Below are 17009 nucleotides of genomic sequence, written 5' to 3'. Positions count from 1 at the left end.
TAACTTGTGAAAGAACTGGCTTTTAGTGAGAGACAAAATATAAATACAAAATTGCTTTTCAGTTCTTAATGAAGCTACCAATATGGCAGAAATTGTGTTACAGTGAATTACTCTGGTGGAGCCATCCGGTGATACCATTAACGCTGAGGTTCAGGATCCCCCCTCTCAAGGAAGATTAAAAAAAATGGAAAGTAAAAGCCCTGTCACAATCAGGTTGGTGTGCAAGACTCACCTTTTCTGCAGAGCTTTCCCCAGTAACTGGAGCAGAAGAATAACCCTGTAGGGTGCTCAGGGCTGGAAACAGGCAACCAAACCACAGAGTAGGGCAGAGATTGGATTGTCCCTCTTGGAAGGATTTCACATTTGTACGTATCAGGCTGTAACAGCAACTGCATTCAACAGCAGTAGGAGATAAGAGGATTGATAATGAAACGATGAAAGAGATTGTAAAAGTGTGCAGACATTTAACATCAGTGTCATTATGTGTGAAAATATCAAATGGCCGCATAAAACAGAGGTTTAACACCCAAGAAATTACTACCGTGATTTTTTGAACAGTGATTTCAGAGATATTTTCCATTCAAAAGCTCCAATCTCAAAATGTTCACAGTATAAAACAACATATGTGGCAAATATAGGTAAATAACCTCTCTGGTATTGTCTGTAATATTTGGAATTGTCTGTAACATACTGCATTCAAAGTGGGCTGTCATTTGGATGTAAACGGGTTAATTAATCTGCATTTCTCATATAAAGCACTGTATAGGATTTGCTTTTCAGACTAAAATTTTCAGGTGTCTGTGTACCTTTATGTTATTTTGTACTTTCTCTATGTTGTGCTGTTTGAAATCCTCATGATTCATGAAGGGTTTTTTTGTTTTCTAAGAAAAGTGGATAACTAAGAGACTGATACAGGGCATTCATGTGGTTAAGGGAAATGGGCTGTTGTTTCTAAGTACGGGACTGTAGGTGGAAATAACTAGAAGGTGTACGTCCTCAGCGTTATCTTCTTTTCTACTGCTGTTGTGAAGTCACATCAAAGAGTAACCTTTATACTTTTATGTGATGCACATCTGGGAGAAAGCCATCTCTCATGCTGCTGTAAAGTAAGGAAGCTCATGATCCTGAGAGATACGCAAAGGGAAACGCACGAGTTTCCTCTGGAGCCCTATCCGTACCCCACTGCTTTCCAGGGGATGTCATTGCAAGACAAAATGAATCACCTGGGTCAGAAATAAAGCGTTGAGAAGCCGGCAGTGCTGGAGCCCAGCTTTTGATGTGTTCCCTTCTGCCCAATCTGTTCAGTAAACTGACAGGCTGAATCAATTGCCTCGCAGATCACCGGCACTGCTCCAGCAGGACTGACAGCACTCCAGCTCCAAAGAAACTCCTACTGCACCAAAAATAGGAGTAAAAATAATGTTAAAACATTATTAATGGAAATAATAATGGAAAACAACATTAATGAACAGCAAGCCCAAGCGTGAGGCTGGTGTGTTCAGAGCTGTGCCCAGCAGTGGCCATTCCTGCCCCTCTGCTGTTTGCCAGGAGCATTTGGACTAGTTCAAGGAGGTTTGCTAAAAACCACCTTCTGTACAGAGCTGCACCACAGCATTCTGAGTCACTGCAAGGCAGCAGGCCCTGTGCTGTCTGACTTTGCTTGTGATAGACGGCACAAGGCCAACTCGTATTTTAGATCTCGTCTCTAGGATGTAAAGAGGCATAGACCTTTTATTTGGCCATCTGGCATGGAGAATAACTTCCTTTCTTCATGTCTGCATAAACTATGTCTATTTTATTTTGTCTCTGAAGTTCTGAGCATAGTAATGTCTTTCCTTTATTATTTTTTTTCTTCTGATTTTGAATGAAAGTCCATCTTCTTCTCTTCAGAAATTAAATTTCATTTTAAAGTTCCACCTTAAATTCAGCTCTTCCTTCCTTTGAAGTCATTTTGCTCTTGAGTGGCTCAGACCTTTCTTACTTAGCCTTTTTCCATCTTGTATTTTCTTATAATTCACTGAAGATTTTTATAGCCATTTGATAAATTTTGTGCATTCTTGAACGAATGTGACAGAATACATTCCTCAGAATGTACCTTTTGAAGTCTTCCATCTGATCCAGTTTTGCATCTCCTTCTTCCTTTAATTATGTCTTTTTCTTTAAGCTAGTCATGGATTTTATTATCCACACGGTTTTATAAAGGTGTCTTTCTCCAGCACTGGTTCTTTTTCCTCTCTATGGAAGTTCTGAGACAGGCTAAAATGAGAGTTCCTTGTTGGACTAACATTTCACATCTAGTTTAGTCAAAATAATTGCCATATCAGTTAAAAACTCACGTAGGAAATGTCTTTTTAGAGTGAAACATAATCAAAAGGCTATCCTGCATGGAAGGAGCTGCTCCTGCAGCTCCTACCCTGGACATATTTGTAGATTTAGAAGATGATGAAAATGACAACCATCTAACTCAGCAGCAAAGCAGTTTCCTTTCTGTTTGGATATAGATTTGCTGAACAATGAGAAGCACCTTTGAAACATATTGTAATGGGAGCTTCCCTCTGTCCTTGAAGCAATAAAGCTTCTAATAAAGTGAAACAAGCATCCATGGATGGTAATTTTTTTCTTCCCATTAAAGTATTTAGGACCTTGTATTAATAACTATCCATTTCTCATACTATTTCATGCACTGACACCCAGGTGCACTCTATTTCCTTCCCTGAAAGCTATCTCAAAGGTGTAGTCATAGCTGTCATTTCAGATATAAATTTTCTCTGTAGAAAGACACAGAACTTTTCTGCCTGGCTTCAAAATTTCCCAGCAGGGAGGGGCTTTCCTGTGGCAGCCGTGAGCTGTTATTCAACAGCAAGGGGAATTTTGGAGTGTGGCACCCTGCAGAATAAAGGTGTTTCTGCGCTCAGCGCACTTGTCATCAATCATTTCCACAATCTACAGATTACTTTTTTTATACCCTGCTTCCTTCTTGCTACTTGAGCAAAGCAGTCTTTAGCAAAAAGAAAATGACTGGATTCTACTCTTTGTGTCTTGCCAGAAACTTTTACTATACTGTGACTCACAAGAATAAAACCAAACAGAAAGTTTGGTAGAAAAAATCTACCCACGGAATGCTCAGAAATCATTTTCCCTGGAGGAGTCACACCTAAAGATATAAATTACTTTTTTCTTCTTTCCTAGCCTTTTTTCAGTAGTAATTTGACAGCTATATTCTGTAATTAAACAAGGATAGTTATTAAAATCATGAACTGTATCTTGGACTATGAAATAAAGTGAAAAGCTCAGGCACAGCAGCCTAGAAAAAATGAACCACAGGCAGTTCTCCGTATTGGTAGAATACAGACACAGAAATGTTGAAACTAAAGCCCACTAAAGGGATGCCTGGAGTGACCCTGAAGTTTGAGACTCCTTCGGTTTCACCAGATTCTCTGTGTTGATGATACAGTTGGTTTCTGCACACCTTTAACTGTTTTTTTTGGGGGGGTTTTATACAATTCATGACTCATTCCACCCAAAGCTACTGCACTTTTCTTCTGTTGAATACCAGAACATATTTAGCTCCATTTCCAGGAGTCTTTTCATTTAAATCTTAAAAATTAAATTTATTTCCTGCAGCCATCAATGGCATATTCAGGGATGACATTTTGCCCTGTATGAGGCTGATAGTTCCACAGACAGTTCTGTTGTTTATAGTGCTCAAAACATCTCAAATTCATTTGACTTTTTATTGACCTGCTGTGTTAAATCAGCTGCAGATCCTTACCTTGCTGCTTTCAACTAAGAAGAAAACTCTGCATGCCTTTCATTATATTATTCTTGTTTGAATGCACAGTCTGCTTTCAGGTAAACCACCCTATTGGAGTACTTTTTATTTCTGTGGTTTCCTTTTATATCAGCCTTGAGAAAACTGGGGATATTTTCAATATCAAAGAAGTGCTTCCTTCTCTATCTCTTTCCTTGGATGTGGGACTCACTTGTAATGCTGTAGAACAAGCAGGTACAGCCCTGTCAGGCTCCAGGCAAACAAGACACATCGATGGCTCCCAGATGATCAGACAATTGGCCCACACGTTGCCTTACTCTTCATTTAGCAATTAAACAAATTGTTCATTTTATCTGCTCATAACTTGAGAAGCATATAAAATCAATATGTTCTCTTCTGTTAAATATATATTGCCCAGGTTCACAAAACAAATTTTTACTACTTAGATCTTGTATTTTTAGAGTATTATTGGATTGATTCATTGCAGCTAATTACTTAAATATGCTGTTGGACTGCTATAAAGTCTGTTTAATCCTGTGTCCATCAGTTAATAACTTAAATTTACTAGCAAAGAGTTGGGCAGGAGTGATTTATTTAAAATTTTTGTGCATTCCTCTTCATATGAAACAATGAAATATTGTCAAATATGAACAGGTGGTATTTTCTTGTACACATGCAGAAATCATTTCACATTTATTTCAGTCAGAATTTATCTACACAAAAGACAGGAAGTGAACATTTAAACCATTTCATGGATTGACCAAGCCATGGCTGTGGCAGCCTATGGCCTAGAGAAAAAACAGGGCTTCTATATGACATCTATTTCATCTGTATCTAATATCTGTATTTCTATATGATTAGCATTCCTCAAAAAGGAAATAACTGTGGATTTAATTTCAGAATTTATAAGCCTAATTAAAACCACAAATCCCAACTGAGTATGTAGTTGCTCTAGTCTTTCACTTTCCCTTAAAAACGAGTTGTAATGTGTTTCTTTTTATTACCAGTATATCAAAAGCACCATTCAAAAAGTAGAAAAAAACCTACAACTCAAATTTTGGTTAAGAATTTCATAATACTAGCAGTAAGTTTTTTGACCCAGAAAAAGAGGGTTTTTTTGCTACAGTTAATTTTGCCCCAAGAATTAAAAGTTAGAATCAAAGACCTTATACTTTCTGGAAGGTATAAGTGTGAATATATGTGTGTGTGTGTGTTCATCTGGAGATATTTTATACAGTTTTAAGGCTGTCAGGGTCCCAGCTACCATGGTGATCACAATGTTAATATATGCAAGTCAGTGGGACAATTTCTTTTGCTTTACAGCAGGATTATTTTTGCTAAGGGTATTACTCTCATACCAATACCAGGAAATCTGTGCAGCTCTTTGGCTAGCCTCAAAATTCTGATTAGACTCCATTCCTGCTATTTGAAGGGAGAAATTTCTTGCATCTTTCTTCCTGCCTTCGTAATAAAATCTGCCCATCCTTTAAGTGACCACCTCAGTCAACTCACATGTAAAGTTGACAGGAACTGCGAAGCACACCTGCTGTTTCTGTGGCTTCCAAAGTTTTAAGCACTTTACTTCAATCAGCAAAATCTTTATTATACTTGGTTTTGGGAGACAGGGCTTAAAGTAACTGTAGTACTTAGTGCTGCTGCTGCTACTAATTATACCATCAGACCAACTACATTTTAGAACCCTTGAAGTAATAGATTAACTTAATACTTATTATTTCTTTTTAAGATGAGAGGAAAAAGATTAGGAGTACAACAAGTACCTGACCTCTGTCAGCTTTATATATTTGAAATTGTCTACATATAAAGAGAATCCCCTTGGTTGCCTTTCCATGAAGAAGCATTATGTGGCTCAGTTGGGTGAAATCTAATGAAAAATGGTCCTGCTTAGAGAAGTTCTTGTATTATGACAGCTGGGAAAAAGAGAAAGCCAACCACTGATGAAGAAAATGAATTCACTGATTATTCAGTAGTGCAACAGGGAGAATATGTTTAAAGTCAGATGACAGCAAGCAGTAGAGGCTGCTAAACCAGACATGATTTTATATCACTCATTCAAAGGCCGAGAGAGATGCACTCAGTGTTTACTCTCCTGATTTTATTTCTATCTGGAAGCATTCTCTTAATCTTTTATTGATGGGGTTTTTCCACATTTTCATGTCTTCTCATAAACTGCTAGTAGCATCTTAATTATAAACACCTTGGTTTTAATGCTCAATAAAAAGAGGCATAATGTATGCACAAGTACTACTATCCTTGGAAAGAGGGAGAGGCAAGATCACTAGACTGGACCCCTCAGCACTCTACTTTATAAACCTATAAAATAAAATAGATTCTTCCTGTTCAAGAAGAGCTTGAAGTCTAATGCTAATAGCAATAAGATTGTCTTCCCACTGGACGTATTGTGTATATATTGTTTTTTCTCAAGTGAGAAGGGCCAGTTATCCTGAAGTCTGTAACTTCTTTGGAAATAGGCTGATAAATAATTTATTTTGAACACTTCCTCTGTATCATCTTTATATTTCCTTGTATTGTGCAAAATTTTAGCTGCATAAGACAATTGAAAACATCAGTTCCATTTGGATTGGTTGTAAAATCCAGTTACCTGTCATTTGAGGGGTTGGTCTGTAGAAGCTGAGTATTCTTGTTTTGACTCCAGGAAAGATCAATCATTTATTTGACTATTCATAATGAGGAAGTGGGCAAAGTGATGGGGGTTTTTGTGCCAGAAGGCCAATATTTGTTCTTATTTGTACCAGCTGTTCCTCTTGCCTTCATGAGCTGCAGGAAAATCTTTTTAAGAACTGGTGGTTAAAGTGTATAAAGTATTTTAATAATCCAAGGAAGTAGTTTGATAGTGTACCAAGGCAAAGTTGCATTGCTTGTCCCATAGACCAACATATTTCAAAGGCAACAAATACATTAATTGATGCAATAAATGAATCTGCTTCCAGAGACATGGAGAGCACAGCATGTTGCTGTTAGAGGATATTCATTCTGTTTTTCTATCTTTGACAATTATTTTAAGAACTGCCAGTTTCTTTAGTACTACATTTAATACATTTGGACTCCAAGACATGAAATCTCTTACTGGAATTCTCACCAGCAGTGCTGGCCTCCATGGATCATTTGTCCTTTTTGTGTCTTTGAAGTAGTATGTTAATTATGGTAGCAAAAGAATATAGAGGCTTAAAATTGACTCATCTGGAGATGTAACATTCATAAATTATATCTCCTCTTTAATAACTTATTTTTGAATAAAATTCATCATAGTGGGGTGTTACAAGATACCTTCAAATCTCGTATTTGAGAAATGATAATTGCCTGTGGCACAGGTAAAAAAATGAAAAAGAGGAAAATACTCTACCAGAACTAAATTAGTAATGCTGGAAACAGATCAGAGAAGAGGAGGGAAATGAAAGCACAAAGTCAATGAATAAGCAGCTAAACTTAAAAAAATGAACCAGACTAACAAAAACAAACAAACAAACAAACAAACAACAAAAAAAACCCAAACCAAAACAAAAAAACTAAAAGAAGCAATATAAATCTAAGGCATGAGAATATTTATGAAAGCAAAATACTGCCTTAGACCAAAGGACAAACAGATGTGTAAGGAGACAGGCCAGAGGATGAGAGTTTCAAATGATTTCTTTTGGAAGGGGGGAAAAGTGACATTCCTAATCACTCTGTATGTTCAAAATGAGATTTAGCTTATGGAGCAGATGGAAGCTGTGTCTGTAAAGTACAAAAAGGAGAAAGTATGAAGGGTCTGGAGTTGAAACAATTATCCCACTGGGAGAAAGATAAGTGTGTGCATAGTCATTGTGTGTCACTTCCATAGAGAACTCTCATCTGTTACCTCTGGGTAGAATGAGCATCCACGTAGACAGCTGATAAGATTTATTTCACTTTCTGTTTCAACAAATAGGGGAGAAAGTAACATTGGTTTTTTTCTGCCTGAAGTGTTGCATTAGGTTCTTAACATTTGTTTTCTTTGTTGATTTTGATGCGTATGTCAAATTGCAAGAGGCTGCAAATGTTTTCTGTTTGAGATCCTGCTTATCAAAATGATCAGTCAGAAGAGTTGTTTCTTGAGAAGATTAATTAAACAGGCTTCTGTCATTTTACTTCTAAGACTACACAGTAGTGTATAAAAAGTTTTCCTTGTGAGCTCTTCATTGCATTTCACTTTCACTGAGAATTAAGTTGCGTGTTCTGCTTGCAACTTGTATTAGACTGTGTCCAGGAAATGGCTGTTTCACGCTGGGTGTTGCTGGGGTACCTTCAAATTACAAAGGTGCTTTGTTCAAAAGAAAATATGCATATTTCTTTTGGTAATTCAGGTAATAGGCAACAAGTACTTGTACTTATCAGTGTTCATTTTATTAAACAATTGAGTTACATATGCAAACTTATTGTTAATTCAGTATTGCTTTTGCACTTCCTGTAGATTAATCTCTTCTGTGCTAATATTAGCATACCCTTTGGGTATCTTCTGTTCATCTGTCTTTATTAAAATTAGAATAACAAACAACTTTCTGCAGCGTGGTAAATAAGGGGTTAAGAATTTTATTTAGGTGGGTGAAACACTCTGATTGACAGGGGAGGTGAGCTACCTAAAGGGATGTATTAATCCACGTGAAACGTGCTGCTTGGCTGAAACTGCAGTTTGGAATTTAAAACTCCAGAACAAAATACGCTTTTCCTCTCAATGGTAATGAACCCTGAGCCATGCGATGTCCCAGGGGGGTGATTAGCTCAGAAAAACTGTTTCCCCAGTTACATCTTGTTGCATAAATAATCATCTCTTTGATGCAAAGGATAACTGTGGGAATGACGTAAGTTAAATATGTTCTCCAGCAGTCTGACTTGCAAGGGAATAAATAAATTTGTTGATACTTAGATACTTAAACCACACTCTCTGGTTTCTAAGCTGTAAGAATACTAGCCATACAAAAATAATCTAAACTTCATCAATATCAAATGAACTCTCCTTCTTCGTTTTATTGTTTCTTATGCTTTTTTTTTTGATAAATCTTTGCAATCAAAACACTAGTTAATACTGCCAAACTTTAGCTCCTAAGCTTTACTTCAGTTATCACTAGTACTGAATAAAAGTAGAAAAGCATTGTCCTGAATATGTTAAAGCCAAACATGTCAAAAACATTAGTTCTATAATTATAATTCTGAAATAAAGTATGTTCCTTGGGCAGAATTAATCTCATTTTTTTGTTTCCAAACCAATTAGTTTAAGGCAGGATTGAGTTCTCATTGACTGCAGTACCCTGTTTACTGTGGTGGAGAGAATCCTTTAATGAAATGCAAGAGGTGAAGAAGCCTCTTGCTGCCTCGCCTCACAGAGATGAATTTCAGCTGTTGGGAACTTGGAGAGAAACAGCTCCAGTAGATCAGCTTTAAGCCTAGAGATCAAAAGTTAATGGTGGTGAGAAGAAATTTAGAAGTGAAAGGATGTAGCCTTTAAATAGTCTGCACTTTGTAATTTTTTAAATTACTATTAATCCTCAAATCAATTACAAAGATGTTTGAGCTCATAATGAAATCACGTTCCTGCAAGCAAGTATTCATCACCTCTCTGACTGCTTTAGTTGCAATCATTGTTTACAGTTTCACATTTCTCTGTTCTGGCATTCCAGGACAGTTTAAATACCAAATTAAAACCTACAACAAATATCACAGCTTCACATTGCCTCTGAGCTGTAGAGATTTTGGTTCTGTCATTAATGTAAAAATGGAAGATAACCCAGGCTGCCTTCCCAACTGTACTTCCAGGAGCACTTGCACAGGAGCAGCCCTGTGGTCTTCAGGATAGTTCTGTCTCGTAACACATGGTGACCAACATGAATTATGCTAAGAAAGACAACCTTTGCTATTTCTCACTTGCTGTATTCTCTAAGTGTCCTTTCTCCTTAGAGCTCCATAACTGAGATATTCTGTCTATAATTTTATAGTAAAATCAAAGCTGGTTATGTCCCAGTGACACAAATAGTGCTTAAGAAGACCTTGAAATAAGCTATTCACAGAAATATAAATCAGCAGCTTATTCTTTGGGAAAAAAAGGCATTTTGGGGAGGAAACTAAAAGGCTTCAAGATAAATGGTTGACAGTGAAAGCTTTCTCTGTGTGTATTGTGTACAGCAAAAGTCTTGGGAACAATATACTGATATGAGCAGAGTTAAAATATGGCATAAATTTTAATTTAATGTATATCCTTGAGAGAAGTATTCACACTTGAGATGATGCTGTATCCAGTTTTGTAGCTAACAGAAAATACTAATAGTAATATAATGTTATTTATCATTTTACGGTTGGACTCAATCATCTTAAGGGGCTTTTCCAACCAAAATTATTCTGTGATTCTGTGTTTTTCAAGTGATAGTACATATAAGGTATTTGTAGTATCCCCATTTGTTTAAAAATTAATATTCAAACTTGGTTATAAAATAAGGTTTGTGGAAAGAAAAGGTATGGCTTTACTTGTGTTGAAAATTTAAAAGAACCCCAAAATCTTCCAGTGTTGTCTGTGTGTCCTGTTCTAGCTAGCAGGTTATGAGGGGCAGGGAGCCGTGGCAGAGAAATGAGAATCTCAAGGCTGAAAATTAAAGGGAGAATTAGAAACAGACAAAAGGACCAGGAGGTCTGTAGGTAAGAAATAACACGAGGCTAGAAAATTACCCAGGATAATGATGGCAGGTCTGCTGAGAGCTTACAGAACATGGGAACTTCTACGTTAAGGAGGAGCTGGGTGGATGTGGTAGGACAGCTGGAGCTCCGATGTTCCCAGGGCAGTGGAAGGAGTTTGTAAGGACAATGGTGCTTTGGAGAAGTCCAGTTCAGCAGCTTTGATGGCCAAGATTCATTGGAAAGAGTCTTGGCAAATTTTGCATAGTGGAGAGGTGGGAGAAGCGTACGGTAGGGACAGAGTGTGTGCAGAAAGTCAAGAGAGTGTTTAGCAGTGGCAGGAAAGGCAGATGGGGAGGCTGGAAGAGCAGATGGTGGCAGTGAGGGAGAGCAGAGCGGGTTCCAAGTCTGAAACTGCAGCCTCACACAACACATTATCAGTTCTTCTGACTTCTTCTTTTTTTTTCTTCATGTTCATAAAATGGCAAATTCAACTCCTACACTCCCCAGGAAAAGAGAACGTCCCCCTGCGCTGTAAGAAGAGAGTGTGCCAAGAGTGGGGCCCGTCCAGCTCTTTGGGAATCACACGTGCCCTTCCAATGCACTGCTTGCCAGTGAGCTGGGAGGGGCAGGTGTGGTCATGAGAGCTGTGCTCACGTGTACAAAACAGAAAAGAGATTTCCAATACCAGCTCCAGAATGTCCAAGTGACCAAATCCAGGCCTGGAAGTCTAAAGGGGGAAGGAAGCTGACCAGGCCTTTCTATACACTTCATATATTGCAAATGTATTTTTCATTCAGCCTTAGAAATCAGCAGTGATATTTCAAAGACACATTAAAATATTTTAGGGTAATAATGTTTCTTACCCAAATTTCTTCTTCTCATAAGGGAAAGTAGCCATGATGTGTTTTGGGGACACTTGGACATACATGTTAAGCCAAACCAACAGCCACCACATGTGTAAAGTGCTCTCCACTCCTTGTGATGCCAGCAAAACTCATAGTTCTGTTGCTTTTCCCCCTCCTCACAGTTCCCTGAGTACCATATGCCTCATTATAATGGCTAAAAAATACATGCGTAATTATTCCATTATTTTGGAAAAATTCAAAAGTATGTTTAAAGGATCATCTATCATACTGGTAAATAACAATAGGCTTATAGCATTTCTTGGAGGAGTTACTTTTTTTAGCATAAATTCACTGAAAGCTCTAGCATCACTTTTTTCTTTACAGCATAGGTGTACTCTGAGCACAAAAATTTCAGATAAATCCACCTTTTAACCTTTGAGAAATGGGATTTAAGCTACTCAGTCTTCTTTTACCAGTGTCACCAATGTTTGCCAAAGGGTGTAGGACATCCATTAAAGAAGATGAAAGATACTGTTACGTATTTGAAGTAGCTATTTTTATCTTTGTCCAATAAAAATATACGTATTTCTAAGCAAGCTGAATTTGTAAAAGTGAGACAGCACCTATTGTGTTCTGTTGTAAACAACCACAGTCTGCTCTAAGAGAAAACATTTCTTCTCATCCCCTCAAAAAGATAATTTAATTTCAAGCTATCTGTCTTTAAGTATTTGCTTCACGGATCACATGCAAAGTAACAGTACAAGAGGAGTCCCTGTTTTGGCAAACATACCAGGTCTGTATTTCAGGGAACTGTTCTGCAGGTGTGTATCTTTTTGCAGCCTTTTGCATAGAGTTGTCTTCGTGGTGCTTCCTTTGAATACTCTGCTCCCGGAATCTGTGCTTCTATCTCTACAGTCTGTACAGATCTTGTTTATCACGAGTAGCTGCTATTGGTGTTCCCAAAGATGGTGTTTTCCCTGTGCCAGTGGCAAAGTTACTACTTCAGGTGTGTGCACCCTGTTCTCTACAATAATACGGTCGCTAAAATTAAAACCTTTTATGTGCAAGGCACTGGAGTATGAAGCATAAGGGTTTGGAAAATGGAGTAAAATCAACAACAAGTGAGGAAAGTTATTCTGACAGCGAGACATCTCATATGTCAGCAAACCAGAAGGAGAGGAAGGTGTAGCTGTGAGAAGCCAAGGGACCAGCAGGGTGTCACATTTGGTGTGTGAGATGACAGGGTTTAGCACTAGGGGTGGTGAGGAAAACGGTTGGACTTGGAGATACTGCACAGGAAGAATTGTCTGAATTTGCTAACAGCTTGTATGTTATGACAGAAATAAACTGTTGTAATCTTTTTTTCTTTTTTTTTTTTTTTTTTTTTACTATTGGAGTGGGCACATGCACATTTCATATGGTGTTTGCTGTCAACTTCATCTTCTCAGCTAGCACCTTAGGATGTAAGCAATGATTTCTTCCCTATTTAAAATCCTCTTATCTTAAATATCCTGCTTTTATTCCTGCCTTATAGAGAAGAGTGAAGGAAAACAAGCTAAACCTCACTTCTTTGTTTCAAATTCTTTATGTGAGTTTGTGAAAAGCTATAGGAAGTAGGAGGCAATGGAAGATAATAATTTCTGGGGAAGAAATGAGGCAATGTGAGCACACCTTGATATCTTTCAGGCAAGTAGGCAACCTGATGAACAGATGCATCACACAAACTGTACAAACATTAAAAATGCAGCTTTTTCTGCTTATAAATCATTCTGTCCAGTGAGCTGTTTTTTTTTTTATTGTTGTTGCTTCTAAAATTATCTGTCCTTTTATGAAGAGTAAACAAAAACTCAGAATTTTATATTAATTTCTTTCTTTCAGTTTGCTTTTGCCTCTTAGAAATCTATTTGGCTGAATTGTTTAGAAGACTGGTTCAGAAATAGCATACTCTTTCAAAAAAGCTGTTTGTCTCACGTTTATGATTGGAGTCACTCGAGTGTGTGACAGGGGTTTCTATCAGAAGGTGCCTAACAACCAGCATTTTCCAAAAACTTCAAGGAAGGATTAGGAGTATCAATTCTCATTCTTTGCAAAGCTAATAGAGTGGTTATTGATTTGTTTAGGAAAATGCACACCAAGCCTCCCTTGTATGTAATGCAAAATGATGAGGTAATTTGCAAATGGCCAGTAATATAAGCAAGCTGTAAGGCAATTACTGTATATTACCACATGCCTCTTCTGCAGATTTGAAGATCTGGTTCCTGTGGTTGCCCCTAGTAATTTCTTGCCTTAACTCTGTTTCTTAACATGTTTGGCATGATTTTTTAAAGTATGGCTACAAGAATTTAAACCTTTCTAGCAATTTGATTTATCCTAGTTATGCCAATAGCAGAGAAATAATATCTCTAAATAATCATTTGATCGCTGTAGGTGCTACTCTTCATGTGAGGCTGTTGTAGAAGAAACTTGGCAAGTACACTCCAGCAGTTCTTTAGCAAGTCTTCATTGGTGCTGATCTGTGGTAGTGGTGAATTAGGATAAATTGACATCCTTGCAGAATAATTAGCTGCTCTAGCTGAGTCAGTGGCATAAAAAAGAAAGTTAAAGCAGTTCCATCTCTGTTGTTACAGGCTGTCATATTAATCCATAACATTTTTCAACATGTGCTGCTTGAATTTGACCTTGCATAAATATTACAGCAATTAAATTTTACACACACACACACAAAAATATTGAATCTGCATTTATAGTAAGTATATTTAATAGAGGAGAAAATTAGGTTTCATTTGATGCTTGATAGTGAAATATTTATCAGAGCAAAAAACAGTCTTTAAAGATAGAGAAATAAGCTTCAAAATGTCAAAAAAGGGAGGAAATTATAGAAAGTCTGATTTTCCACCTAGCATAAGTACAATATACTTGGAGGGTTTTTTCTTCCCTTATGATTATTTATGTAGAAGTTTGCAACTATTTTCAGAGAAATTTTAAGGTTAAGGTAAGAGAAGTTTCATATATAAGAATAACTTCGGAAGAACTTGGTTTCTTTACTGTAGGAAATAGCTAGTCACTCTCCAAGTGGCATGAAATAAGGCACAAGCCTTATTCTCTCACATTCAGGGTCACATAATACTTAGAACAACCTATAGCAACAAAATTAGAAAAAAAAAGTCTGTTTTCCAGCCTTGTTTAGCCCAAAGGTCAGGAGTGTTCCCTACTGCTTGGAAAGTTTGGGCTTCACTATGTCTCTAAGGCCTCTGAGAACAGGCCCCTCTGAAGGTTTGCTCCTTCCATGCTGTGACCTGGTTGCTGTCTGGCACAACATGGCATAGTGTCACAACAGTAGCATATGCTAGAAATATATCCATAATTTATCCCATGTCTCTGCAGTCAGGCATTCTGCGCTTGCTCATTTGCTTTCTCTTTTAACAGCATATGCCATTTAGAAACACCATGGGCTGTGAAATTCAGGATCCCTGTTTGGACAAATTTAATTCACTGTTTCAAAGAACTGTAATCTGGTAGAAGCTGACTTTTTTTAAGCATACCCTTTGGGTGGCAGAGATGGGAAATTATTTTTTCCACCACATTCTCAAGACAACAGACTCTGCACTGGGTTTATCCGTTCCTAAATCCACAGAGTTCCTTACCATGAGTGCTGTCACCTGTATAAGATGGATGCCCTCCTGTTTGCAGCTGTGCAGCCTGTCCTGCACCTCTCACAGGGCTGCCTTGACCATGTGTCTCCTGTGGCAAGTCCTCCTTAATGTCCCCACACCGCTGGCGGTCAGAGACACTCTCATGGCAGAGCACCTGCAAGCCCCACCACCAGTGGCTCCTTTGGGGGTGACTGCCCAGCACTGTGAGGGCCAGCCAGTCCCTCCTCCCTCTCCTTTGTCCCCTCATATGTCACTGGGATTTTCCTCCAGGGAAAAGGGCAGTGTGCATGCACAGAGCGTAACAGCCCTCAGAGGAAGCCTACTCCGGCCACACCAACAGCTGCCTAAGCAAAATCAACCAGAAAGGAGTTTGAGCAAGTTCCATGAAACCTGTGTAGTTACTGTGGCCCTTTGAAAATGAACCCATCCTTTTACAAGCCTGAGAGAGGTTTTCTGGAGTTTGTTTCAAATCAGTAATCTGATTTTAAGCCATTAAGAATTGGAAAAGATTTAAGCTGAAGTATTCATTCACTTAGAGCAAGTAGTAATGCACACTGTGATTGGGTGAGACCATCTGCCTCAGTCTCCACCAGGAAGGTGGGCTGGTCCTGGTACTGTTTTCCAAAGGGCACTGAGCTCTGCAGACACTGTCAGCAAACTCCGTGCCACACGGTACTGGTAATTCAATGCATGTAAGAGATGTTACATGATTTTTTATGGCTAAGCTTATTTTCATTCTCATTTATTCTGTAGTCCCAGACACAGTGAAAAGGTAGGATTTAGGCAGAAGGTTATGTCTTGGGAGACCTTGAATGTGTCACTCAGGAGAAGGCACTGAATCGCAGCTCTGAAAACTTTCATTCTGCCTGACAGGGAAGTGTCAGGGTTTATATAAGTACTGGATATTGGTACAACTTCTCAGACTCAGGAATTTAATATATTCTGTACTGTATATATCTGCTTGAGCTCAGTTCTTCCCCTGCCTGAATACCTTGGCAAATATTCCTTGTATAAGTCAGTCAGGTCCTGAGAGGTTTCATCTGATGCCTTTCAAAGCACTGATACACAGTGGCCTGGTTTGAGCACTGTGTTGTACAGCTGGGACAAAGCTGGAAGCACAGATACCCAGCTTCTGCTTTTGCTTTTCACATGAAACAGTCACTGAATGACACTGAATAAAAACCAAGATCCTCTCCGACATGAGACTAAACCTTGGATTACAGGTTTTATTTGCCCTCATGCTCTCTTTCGCTGGTCAAAAAGTTTTCTGCACAATGAAGTCCCTTCATTGGGTTGATGGAAATCAGTTCCCTCTTTTTCCCAGTTGCAGTCTATGAACTTTGAGTTAGATTAGCTACTTGTGCAGAAAACCTGTACTCCCATCCCTTTTGGCAGGACAGAGGAAGGTTTGGCTCCCAGGCATTATCTTCTGAGAGAGGAATGTAATCAATCAACTAGTCCTTGAAAACAAGGGTGGGGCACCAGCTGTGAGTACCCACTTCCTCCAGGTGTTTGTAGGTTTTAGTTTCTCTTTAGAAAGTCCAACATAATCCCAGGATCAGCCAGGGCATTAGCCAGTGATTAGCCAAGGAAAGTACTGGGTTTCAATTTGTCCCTCTTTAGGGAGATCCTTGCCGGCAGTGCTGAACTGAAATACCAGAAGTCCCATGCTCTGGCACACGTGAGTGTCCCAAGATGCTGTCTGGGGGGATGGCTTGTCCAGAACTGGGGCGGCACAAAAGGGCCAAAAAAGAAATCACTGGATTGTTGGGCAGCGTGGCTCCCTCTGTGCTTCCACCCTTCATTTCTTCCACCTGCAACGTGATATTGTGTTTTCTTACAATGTTTATCTAAACTGTTTATATTAGACAGGGAGTTTTTCAGGATCAGGGCTTTATTATGTGTATATATATAGTTCCTATGTTCCAGTGAGGGCCTCTGGGTGTTTCTATATTATGTGTGAAAATAAATACAAGAAAACAAAAAGCTTAGCCTTCCCAGACTTGTGAATATCTGTTTACTAAGAAATTGCAATGTTACTATAGCGTTATTCACTTATTGTGCATTCAACAAGGTCAA

Source organism: Corapipo altera, unplaced genomic scaffold (assembly GCF_003945725.1).
Source record: "Corapipo altera isolate COAL_440 unplaced genomic scaffold, ASM394572v1 45, whole genome shotgun sequence".
NCBI classification, from domain to species: domain Eukaryota; kingdom Metazoa; phylum Chordata; class Aves; order Passeriformes; family Pipridae; genus Corapipo; species Corapipo altera.
The sequence above is the reverse complement of the archived record's forward strand: the minus strand, read 5'-3'. Positions refer to the sequence as shown.